This window comes from Pinus tabuliformis, chromosome 7 (genome assembly GCF_031772625.1).
Source record: "Pinus tabuliformis cultivar Carrire ecotype Pingquan chromosome 7, CPIR1, whole genome shotgun sequence".
NCBI lineage: Eukaryota > Viridiplantae > Streptophyta > Pinopsida > Pinales > Pinaceae > Pinus > Pinus tabuliformis.
In genome coordinates this window covers 372,202,441-372,214,951 of record NC_142293.1, presented here as the reverse complement: position 1 = coordinate 372,214,951, position 12,511 = coordinate 372,202,441, and the positions used below count along the sequence as shown (strand labels likewise).

Sequence of the window (12,511 nt, the reverse complement as noted above, 5' to 3'; positions counted from 1 at the left end):
AAAGAAGTACAAGAACACACTGCATATACCTCACATCTAGGGCCATATAAAGAAAAGGATGTCAAGATGGTGAAGTTGTCCAGACCATCGATCTCATGGCATTAAATCGCATGGAAATGGTTGCTCGCACATAAATGTTGACACCTGCAGTCCACTTAGAAAAGTGGCTAAAAAATGAAATGAGCAAATGGAAAATCTAAATGCACCATCAAATTTGTGCCGTCTAATAGTGTAAAATTGACTCTCAAATTTCTGAATTATGAGAAAGTGGAAATATGGGGCTCAAGGAATCTTTTAGATCCCCCTAGATTCCTCAAAGATTTCTTGCTCAGGGTCCTCTGCAAATCAGCTACTCATATCAGGAAATTGACTCTGCCATGGGGTTCGTGTCACTAAGAGGTGTAAGATTGACATAAAATTTGTCCAATTTGGACACTGCAAAAAGTTCGTCCTCCTTGAAATTTCACTCAGTCATGGTTCGAACTGCATTAAAAATTAATTAAAAACATATTGTCTCGAATTATATGCCTGCTCCTGGTTCCTCCATGTTGCCTACCAGTGCACTATGCAAAATGAAGGTTTATATAATTTCGATGGGCAGACTTAGCAGGGAAGGGGTTTGGCATGATGGTAATAAAGGCAGCTTTTTCAGGAGGGGTCGGGTGGTCAAACCCCACCCCTCCCTTTTTTAATACATTATGGTTTTACTGTTTTAAACCAAAATAATTTTTGGGGTCGGGTCTGCATTGGACGACCCATCCCATCACTCCTGCACCTCCATGTTCAACAGGTGCATTAAGTGTTTCTTGTATTAATGGTTGGTTACGGTGGGCGCATTTGATGAGGGGCAAATGTTTCTTTTTGTCATTCAATGTGGGGCTACCGCATGGGCAAGGCCGACCCTCTAGCTGGTCATGGGTTCAACTCCCACTGGCCCCGTTTAATATGGCGACATATGTATGATGGTGGTTGGGTGTGGGTCAGCTCCACCATAAGTGGCATATGGCCACCCCATATATATAACATATATGTCGTTTTCGGGTGCGGTTGGACCGGTAGGGTCATGGCTGTCAGTCCTTCTAATTTTTTTTTTTTTTTGGGTGCGATAGCGGTGGCGAGGGTAATGGCCCACCACCAATTTATATATTTTTTTTATTAAAAAAAAAGAAAATAATAAATAGTCATTTTTAAATTTTTCAAAAATAAGGGATATTGGGCATTTTAACAAGGCCACAATTTCGCCCATGTTCGGGAGCTAGATTCTATGCTTGGGACTTGGTTAATTTGTAGGACACTTAAACCTAGCCCACAACACAACTTTGACCAGAACTTTGACTGGCTCGTTCTCCCTCATACGAGCTTGTATTGACAAACCATTCGTACCACCGTGATCAAGATGACGAGATCTATGTTCTCGTCCTGGTTCGAAATCATTCTGATCATTTTGATTTTTGAGCTTCCATAAGCCCTCTTTGTCTTGTGTGCATTCTTGGAGCCACCTGGATTAGTTATAGAGTATATAAAACTAGTGTTTTGTTCACAAGACAAATCTCGATCACAAGATCAATAACCAAAATTCATTTGTCAAAATTCATCCATCTCTAGAAAATATCCTCTATGAAAAAATGTGAAGTTCTCTATGATTAAAGAGATCCCAAGTCAAGTGGCGATACAATTGAGTGTATCAAAAATAAATATGTAGCCCCTTAAAGAGTTTTAATTAGCATATGGGCCTAACTTAGCCCCTAATGATAAAATAATGTCCAAATAAAACCCTATTGGTGACAAGCCCAACAAACTAGCACACAAGTGTAAAAATAAGCCTCACAAGGGGCCAAATAATAATATGTACATGTCATAGGACCTTCCAAAGGCTCAATAATATAATGCAGTGCTATATTGAGGAATAAATTCCTCAAAATATGATGGACAAGGGGATGGGCCCTTGTTCTCCATGTAGTAGACCTGTGGTGTTCCCAATGGGTTTGAGGGCACATAAATGACCCCATGGGCTTCCATACGATTCAAGGATGCCTGTAAATCCTTTGCAAGGGTCTAAGTGGGGGAATGAATGTTGCCAAGACATCACACATGTTCTAGGACACCTATCAAGAGTGTGGGTCTCCTATGGGGACATGTCAGGCACAATGTTTTCTACTGCTGTGGAGGCCCCTAGATCTCTATTAACACCATGTGCCAATTTAGACCTCTAGGAGTTAGGACCCCATATAGGAAGACCAAACCCGAATGGAAACCACCTGTAATCCTGCATAAGATCCAATGCTTCCCCTAGGCTTATAGTACAACCAGTCATTAAAATAATTAGGTAAAAGAGCTTACAAATCATGGATAAAAAAGTGGGCACTTCATAATGTCATGCCATTCCATAGTGGGATTTGTCATGTGCCAGTGTCTCCAAGCTCCAAATGGGGTTACCAAATTACCTTATTAGGTGGTTTCATCCCTTAAAGGGATAATATGTCAAAGGTAAATTCCTCTAGTGGCGGTGGCAAGTGAAAATTAAGTGATATGGAACAGGGAATGAGAGGGGTAGTCATAGGCCACATAGTGGGGCATAGGGGTAGATAGATAAGGGGAAGCCTACACTTCGGTATGTAATGTATAAGAGGGAGAACTCATGGTACATGAAGTGCCCAGACCTTGATTTATCCAACGCTCTTTATATGTCTTTTTTCCTTTTATGACTTTTCTTTAATTAATTGTTTAGGGATCAGAGGGTAAGAGCACGATGTGTAAGATATAGGAGTGATTACCCCTTTCAGGTAGGGTGGTTCATTTCCCTCCTAGGGTTGGGACAATCATGGGTTCCTGAATGATAGAGGAGGTTGCAACAGTTGGGTTGGGACAATCATGGGTTCTATGATGCAAGAGTCTACCAGGACTTTATAAAATAACACCATGACATAAAATAATGCCATCGCCACATCCTAGTTGTTGACATGAACCATCAATATAAGCCCAGGGTATAGATTTATCGATGGTTTAAGAAATGATATTCCTTCTTGTATGCTTGGGGTCATCATACGAGATCAAATTATATAGAGCCATAATGGGACAGATCAATAATCCATATACTCCAACATACCAGCAAAGGAATGTTATAGGTCTATTTGGGAACATCACTCCCGATGATCAAATTAGTACAATTAGGGCTCATCAAACCCTAATTCAGTTGCTACATGCCCTAGACAAGTCACCAAATTGAATTCTTTCATCCAAGAAAGCTTCCTAGCTTGAAACCTTGCTAAAATGCCTCCTTGGGACACCAGCGCAGACTTGGTCAGGGGTAATTGTGCTGCGGAGCAGGTAGATCCATTCAAGCCTACACTGTAGTGTACTTAGGCCCACTTTGACCTACCTTGGGCAAGAATGAGTGAAATTGGCATAGGACTATGAGAATATTCCTTGATTCCAGGGAATTCTATAAGGATTCCCAGCTCTTATCACATCCAATGAGGTCGAATTTGGATAGGCTATGGATCAATTATCCCTCTATCCTCTCATTCTTTTCTCCGTGGAAACTAACTCCAATTTCAGAAAACCATTCAATGCCCAATTTATGACAAAACCACTTACATTTCCCTATAAATGGACCACTCATCATAGTGATCAGGGGCTAGAATTTGAATATTGCAGAGAAATAGTGTTGGTTTGAGATTTGAGTTCATTGTTAAGTAATGTTATGATTCTGGATTGATCTGCTATTGGTGTGATGAGGGTTTGGATTAAGATGGATGAGTGACACGGGATCGAACCGCATGGGGTGTAACTCCTCCTTCTACAATTAATAAAGTTGTTTCGTCCTCTTCCCATATTCTTGTTGATATCTATGATGCATATATGTTTAAATGTTGTCGATTCCATTTGTTTATCATAGACAGATCATATTCTTTGATCGTTGTCATCTTCTGGTTCTGTAGAAAGGTACCAATTTAGGGAATTCAGTTCGAGCGAGAGCAATGGGAGCAATTCAAAGGAGACTAAAGGAAGTGAAAGATCACAAGCATGTTTCTTCATCTCATCTATCTGTTGTAGGAAAAGGTTAAACAACTTCCTTTATGTTGTTCTAAGTGTAACTACCCACTTAGGGAAGATGTGCTTATTCGTAGGTATAAATTTCGTATAAAAATATTGGTGGACATACTAGGGACGACTGTCATTCCTCGTAGTTTACCCTTATGATATTACATCCTAGTAGACTTTACTTGACTTCATTGATCTCTTTTTAGTCATCTTGAAGTGTTTTTTGGTCCAAAAGAGTGCTTAAATGTCTCCTGATTGGACTCTCTGGCACCAGCGCAATGTTGGTCTAGACACAATACACTACAGAGTAGGCTTAGCTTAGATATAGTGCAATGTCTCCCACTCAAGGCTACGTTTATCCTTGTCAAACTAAAAAACCGATCTCTAGCTTAGTTTTTTCCAAATTTCCTTATAATGTTGTTTGTTGAAGGATTGATGTAGGGTTACCCTTGCTTACACCCACAGTATGCAACTGCAATGCATAAATGCATTTGTCCCAGGAATTTTAACTCTCTTACGAGTCAAAATCTCACTCATCAATGGTTAAGGAACCCTTTCTTAATCTCTGCTGAATAATTTATTTAAACCCAACATAGCCTAACCCTTAGGCAATATCCACTTATCGGGATTTTAATCAACCCTCAAGCCTTCATTTATGACTTTATCAAATCCTTTCATTAAACCCCTCTATCAGGACTCATTGACTCCGATAAACCGTAGTTTAAGCTTTCGCTAACCCTTTAACCACATATATATAACCTTCCCTCTTTAAACATTGGTTACATAGAATTTATCACATAAACTTACCTTTAAAGGTAGGACTTCAATTATATCAAAATACAAAGGAATAACCCATCCAAAACACATAGGCCAGACTTCAAACATGATAAACCCACATTCATAATTGTCATCAGGTATGCACTCATCCATCACCTTTCCATTGTGCTCTCCATTCAAACTCCAATCAACGATCAAATTATGACCGTCAATCTAGACTCGATCCGACGATAGGACTTTCACCCAATCAATAGAACAGAATGATGACCCTCCGTCGTCGATCTTCCTTGTTCATATCTAATGGTTGATATTGGTTTTGGATAGACAACTAGCATGGGGATTAACCACCTTATAAAGCAGTTTCCCCTCACCACCTTTGTTCTACGTGTCGAATGGTGAGTGGAATTGGGCGTTCACCTTTCCATACCACTTACCGTTTAAACCTTGCTCGAAATACTACTTCCGCTTATAAACCCACAATTTGTTCAGTTATCTCCTGCGCTCTTCTCTCATGTGATGACTATTGATCTATGAGATCTAACGGTTCTTATGCATCACCTCTTCACTTCTCTTCTTGTTCCTTTCCTTTGACTTTACTTCGTCATTTAGTGTTTTTCCTTGTGGTTTTGGGTTTTTCTCTAGGGTTTCAGTTTTCATAGAGGACATTTAGGAGTCAGTTTAGTAGATCTAGGATTAGAGCCAGAATTATTTCAACATAATCTTTCTGTTATAAATGTAAGCCTATGGGCAGTGTAAAGGAAGAGGCCACTGATATTGAATATCAGGCCTGTGAGAGACAGAAAGTCTCCATATGCAATCATTTGTTTATACTTATATATACATAGGTTTATTTCCTAACTGTGTAAGTGTGTGAAATGAGTATTTAATGAATGAATTACATGTAAGTTATGAATTCATAGGTTCTGTAATAGAAGGTTGCAGGCAGAGTTCTATAGATATGCAGAGGAGAGAATGATTTAGAGGAATCATAAGGGATCTTTCAATCCAGCTGAAGGATTAGAGTAAGCTCTGGAGAGGTAGCAAAGGGAGAATTTGCAGAGTTAAGCTGAGAGGAAGCGGAAGAATGGAAAACTGAAACCCTACAGAAAAACCCAAAACCACAAGGAAAAAAACTAAAGGACGAAGTAAAGTCAAAGGAAAGGAACAAGCGGAGAAGTGAAGAGGTGATGCATAAGAACCGTTAGATCTCATAGATCAACAGTCATCACATGAGAGAAGAGCGTAGGAGATAACTGACCAAAATGTGGGTTTATAAGTGGAAGTAGTATTTCGAGCGAGGTTTAAATGGTAAGTGGTATGGAAAGGTGAGCGCCCAATTCCACTCACCATTCGACACGTAGCACAAAGGTGGCGAGGGGAAACTGCTTTATTACGCGGTTAATCCCCATGCTAGTTGTCTATCCAAAACCAATATCAACCGTTAGATATGAACAAGGAAGATTGACGACGGAGGGTCATCATTCAGTTCTATTGATTGGGTGAAAGTCCTACCATCGGATAGAGTCTAGATCGATGGTCATAATTTGATCGTTGATTGGAGTTTGAATGGAGAGCACAATGGAAAGGTGATGGATGAGTGCAGACCCGATGAAAATTATGAATGTGGGTTTATCATGTTTGAAGTCTGGCCTATGTGTTTTGGTTGGGTTATTCCTTTGTATTTTGATATAATTGAAGTCCTGCCTTTAAAGGTAAGTTTATGTGACAAATTCTATGTAACCAATGTTTAAAGAGGGAAGGTTATATATATGTGGTTAAAGGGTTAGCGAAAGCTTAAACTATGGTTTATCGGAGTCAATGAGTCCTGATAGAGGGGTTTAATGAAAGGATTTGATAAAGTCATAAATGAAGGCTTGAGGGTTTATTAAAATCCCGATAAGTGGATATTGCCTAAGGGTTAGGCTATGTTGGGTTTAAATAAATTATTCAGCAGAGATTAAGAAAGGGTTCCTTAACCATTGATGAGTGAGATTTTGACTCGTAAGAGAGTTAAAATTCCTAGGACAAATGCATTTATTCATTGCAGTTGCATACTGTGGGTGTAAGCAAGGGTAACCCTGCATCAATCCTTCAGCAAACAACATCATAAGGAAATTTGGAAAAAACTAAGCTAGAGATCGGATTTTTAGTTTGACAAGGATCAACGTAGCCTTGAGTGGGAGACAGTGCACTATAGTGCACTATATCTAAGCTAAGCCTACTCTGTAGTGCATTGTGTCTAGACCAACACTGCGGTGGTGCCAAAGAGTCCAATCAGGAGACATTTAAGCACTCGTTTGGACCAAAAAACACTTCAAGATGACTAAAAAGAGATCAATGAAGTCAAGTAAAGTCTACTAGGATGTAATATCATAAGGGTAAACTACGAGGAATGACAGTTGTCCCTAGTATGGTCACCAATTTTTTATACGAAATTTATACCTACGAATAAGCACATCTTCCCTAAGTGGGTAGTTACACTTAGAACAATGTAAAGGAAGTTGTTTAACCTTTTCCTACAACAGATAGATGAGATGAAGAAACCTACTTGTGATCTTTCGCTTCCTTTAGTCTCCTTTGAATTGCTCCCATTTCTCCCGCTCAAACTGAATTCCCTAAATTGGTACCTTTCTACAGAACCAAAAGACGACAACGATCAAAGAATATGATCTGTCTATGATAAAAAAATGGAATCGACAACATTTAAACATATATGCATCATAGATATCAACAAGAATATGGGAAGAGGAAGAAACAACTTTATTAATTGTAGAAGGAGGAGTTACACCCCATGCGGTTCGATCCCGTGTCACTCATCCAGCTTAGTCCAAACCCTCATCACACCAATAGCACATCAATCCAACATCATAACATTACTTAACAATGAACTCAAATCTCAAACCAACACTATTTCTCTGCAATATTCAAATTCTAGCCCCTGATCACTATGATGAGTGGTCAATTTATTGGGAAATGTAAGTGGTTTTGTCATAAATTGGGCATTGAATGGTTTTCTGAAATTGGAGTTAGTTTCCATGGAGAAAAGAATGAGAGGATAGAGGGATAATTGATTCATAGCCTATCCAAATTCGACCTCATTGGATGTGATAAGAGCTAGGAATCCTTCTAGAATTCCCTGGAATCAAGGAATATTCTCATAGTCCTATGCCAATTTCACTCATTCTCGCCCAACGTAGGTCAAAGTGGGCCTAAGTGCACTACAGTGTAGGCCTGAATGGATCTACCTGCTCCGCAGCACAGTTACCCCTGACCAAGTCTGCGCTGGTGTCCCAAGGAGGCATTTTAGCAAGGTTTCAAGCTAGGAAGCTTTCTTGGATGAAAGCATTCAATTTGATGACATGTCTAGGGCATGTAGCAACTGAATTAGGGTTTGATGAGCCCTAATTTTACTAATTTGATTATCGGGAGTGACGTTCCCAAATAGACCTATAACATTCCTTTGCTGGTATGTTGGAGTATATGGATTATTGATATGTCCCATTATGGCTCTATATAATTTGATCTCGTATGATGACCCCAAGCATACAAGAAGGAATATCATTGCTTAAACCATCGATAAATATATACCCTGGGCTTATATTGATGGTTCATATCAACAACTAGTTTGTGGCGATGGCATTATTTTATGTCGTGGTGTTATTTTATAAAGTCCTGGTAGACTCTTGCATCCTAGAACCCATGATTGTCCCAACCCAACTCTTGCAGCCTACTCTATCATTCAGGAACCCATGATTGTCCCAACCCTAGGAGGGCAATGAACCACCCTACCTTAAAGGGGTAATCACTCCTATATCTTACACATCGTGCTCTTACCCTCTGATCCCTAAACAATTAATTAAAGAAAAGTCATAAAAGGAAAAAAGACATATAAAGAACGTTGGATAAATCAAGGTCTGGGCACTTCATGTACCATGAGTTCTCCCTCTTATACATTACATACTGAAGTGTGGGCTTCCCCTTATCTATCTACCCCTATGCCCCACTATGTGGCCTATGACTACCCCTCTCATTCCCTATCCCATCTCACTTAATTTTCACTTGCCACCGCCACTAGAGGAATTTACCTTTGACATATTATCCCTTTAAGGGATGAAACCACCTAATAAGGTAATTTGGTAACCCCATTTGGAACTTGGAGACACTAGCACATGACAAATCCCACTATGGAATGGCATGACATTATGAAGTGCCCACTTTTTTATCCATGATTTGTAATCTCTTTTACCTGATTATTTTAATGACTGGTTGTACTATAAGCCTAGGGGAAGCATTGGATCTTATGCAGGATTATAAGTGGTTTCCATTCGGGTTTGGTCTTCCTATATGGGGTCCTAACTCCTAGAGTTCTAAATTGGCACATGGTGCTCTATGTCCACTTCTAGTTCCTCGAATTGTGAAACTACCTTTAGAGTTATAATTGACTTATAAATATCTTGTCATTATTAACCACTCATGTTCTCCTTTATTCAAGAGAATTAACAAACATCCTCACACGTCTAATTAGTTCCTATTCTAATCACATAAAGCCTAAATATTACATTAATTTGAGACTTAGGAAATCAACTTCCTTAAAACACATGACCCCCCCATGTCTACTAAAATACAATGATTTTCCTTGGGTTAAATGCTCCTGCATCGGACTCCCAAAGTAGAAAACATTCATGATCTCCTGATCATGTGTCTTCATGTGTTGATAGGAAACCTCGAGGGTCCCAAACTTTGGTTTGTAACTATCTGAAAACTCTACACCTTTGTTGCTATTGTATGTCTGCTATTTTCTGTCTCATCTTCCTCTCTTTGTCAATTAGGTTCAAATTCTGATCGATCATGTTTCCTGCTGCTATCATTTTCCTTCCTATGGCCTGTTTCATCATTAGCTGCCATAATTCTTCAATCTCCATCTTCAGTACATCCTTGGACTGGTCTATACTTTTCCATGTACTTCTACCTCTTTCTCTTCTTTTTTTTCAGGTTGTCGTTGTTCTCCACGAACTCTTCAATCTGCTATTCTTCTTCTTGGATTTGTTGAATGCTATCACTTACTCTTACTCTTCGTCTCATTCTTACTTTTTTTGTTATTCTTACTGCCTCCCTTTCATCCTTACCCTCTTTCATGATTATTTCTGTCTGCACTGAATCATGACTTTCCAGTTTTCTCTCCAGCAATTGTGTATCTTCGTTCCATGGATTGAATTCTTCCACAAAATCTTATTCTTTCATCTTGATTTAGTTTCTCATCTATGCCAAATTTCCTTCAGCATCTGCAACAAAACCTACACTCACAAAACACTTGTTAAAATAAAAAACATAAGGCTTCTATGCCTTATGTTCTTTTGGCAACAATTTAATTTGCTGCTATGTTTCTTTCTCCTTTGTCAACACATCAGTGTGTTGTTTTGAATTCTCAAAAGAATTCATGAGATTGTCAACTAGTCTCTGCCCCACATCATCTGCTCTAATGATGTCTTCATGCTCTTGTCCACTGTAGTGAACTCCTTCTTCTGTAATCAGATTGTCATACTCTGAATTTTCCAACAAATATTCGAGCAATGCAATTTATCTGTGACACTTCATAAGTACTACTTCATCACTTATAATTCCTGCATTTATAAACAAATTATCAATTTGAAAATCACAAGGTTCAACATTCTCAATTGTTTCTTCACATATCAGCTCTTCAGACTGAATTTCATCTCATTCTTTCAAAAGAAATTCTTCCTGTGTTGTCACAGTTTCAAATATCAATGCATTATTAAGTTCTTTCTATTGCAATAAATCACTACTTTTCTCATTTTGGAGACATTCTCCATCCTCCTTTACTTTAGAGTTTTTATCTTCTGAAAGATACTCTTCCATACTTCTAATAGTTCCAAAAGATTGCTCATCCTCTGCAAAACACTCCTTTGTTAGTGTTCCTTCTCCCAAGGTTAAGTCCTCTGCATTGGTTTCTTCCTTCTTAACATCTTTCAGTAGATGTCCTTATTTTTTACTGAGTGCCTCAACAGCTTCCATGACTATGTGCACTATGCCTATCATCATGGTGAACTGATGATATTTTCCTATGTTTTCAACTAACATAGTCTCTTCTTCAAGTTTTCCTTTAATCTCTTTTTTTTTACCGTCTCCAAGGGCTATCCTTGTCTCACCATCTACATTAATATTCTCCTCTATTTTTTCTGCATCCACAAACAAACTATCAGTCTTAAAAGCATAAGACCCGGTGGTCCCACTTGATATTTCAACCATCATATCTCCTCGCTGTTCTAAATCCTTCAGATGATTCAGAAATTATTCGATGGTCTCCTCTTCAATCTCCTTAAGCCCTTCACTTGGTTGCTTGATATATTTCCCCAACTTTATATGAGACCTATCTATCTCATCTTCTTCTAGAATAGAATTTAGATTCCGCTTGTCTTCTTCCTCCTTTATGAAAATATCAACAAATTTTCCTTCCTTACATGTTTCACCTACAAACACACACAAATTCTCAGATTTAAAACCATGTGACCCTTTGGCCTCACTTGAAGTTTCAATCTTCAAGTCTTCATCTTCACTCAGAACTTCACTCTGGTCTGCTTCACAATTGGACACTTCCATTTTCATTTCCAACTCAAGTTCTCTAAGTTTTTCCATCAGCCACCTTACTTGCCTCTGCTATAGCCTTCTCTTCAAATTAGACCACTTCACTGGCTTCTTCCACAAGACCCAATCTAGTCTCTGGCTTTCCTCTAGTATCGTCATCAATACATCGAGTTGTCCTTTCATCTATGCAATTTCCTTGTCAATTTCCTCTTGACTCATTCTCTTGCCATTTGCCTTGGAATCCTCTTTCTTCATCTTTCTTTTTCTTTGGTCTTCCTCAGAACCTCTTCTATGACTATTAATAGCCATCTTCTTTTTCTCTATCTTCATAAGCTCCTCACTCACTCACTATGAGTTGCATTAAAGCCTCTACAACAACAAGTCCTCCTTGTTGCAACTTACCTCACCAAGATTTCCTCTATACTTGGTCTTTTGGCAAGCCCTTGGTTCTCTATATTTGGAACCTCCTTTGAGCACTTCTCTTTGCTCCTTCTAGGCTTCAACTCATCTGCACTTCTCAAGAACATAATTGTCCTCTTGTATTTCAATCAGTATGAAACACTTGGTTCTGACCACCTCTTCTTTCACTTAAAAAGTCTTACCAACTTCCTTCATTCTTAGCAATTCTACCCACATCCTTTGTGGAATTACCTTTGTGATTTTCAAAAATACTTCTACAGTAACAAGTCTCCTTCTTGCTACATATGTTTTACTAAGCTTCTCTCCTCTTCTACGCTCAGTCTCTTAGCATTTCTTTGGTTCTTTCCTCTGGAACCAATTGAGCACTCGTCGTTCTAGATTGCTACAACCTTCTCACCTTCTTGTCCTGTCATCTGCATATCAATGTTACTCAAGCCAAAGATCATTCCCAAGCTTTCAAAAGCTTGCTTCTCAGCCTCCTTCTGAGAACACTTTTATCCTCTCTATCCAACCTTCAGTTGGATTCTTCAGGTTCACTGTCACTGCATGGCTTCACAAGCAGTCTCCATCCATTCTTCACATTTGAGTGAATCTCCATTCTCCTTAGGAAAACGAACATCACTGTGTTTTCTTTATGCTTTTGCCTATGAAACAATATAAAAACCAC

General features: G+C 38.9%; 1 pseudogene; it reads left to right on the top strand.

The window, feature by feature from the left end:
- The first annotated feature begins 6,410 nt into the window (after positions 1-6,410).
- The window catches only part of LOC149247529 (calcium-transporting ATPase 2, endoplasmic reticulum-type-like), a 47,872-nt pseudogene continuing 41,771 nt past the window's right edge, over positions 6,411-12,511 (top strand).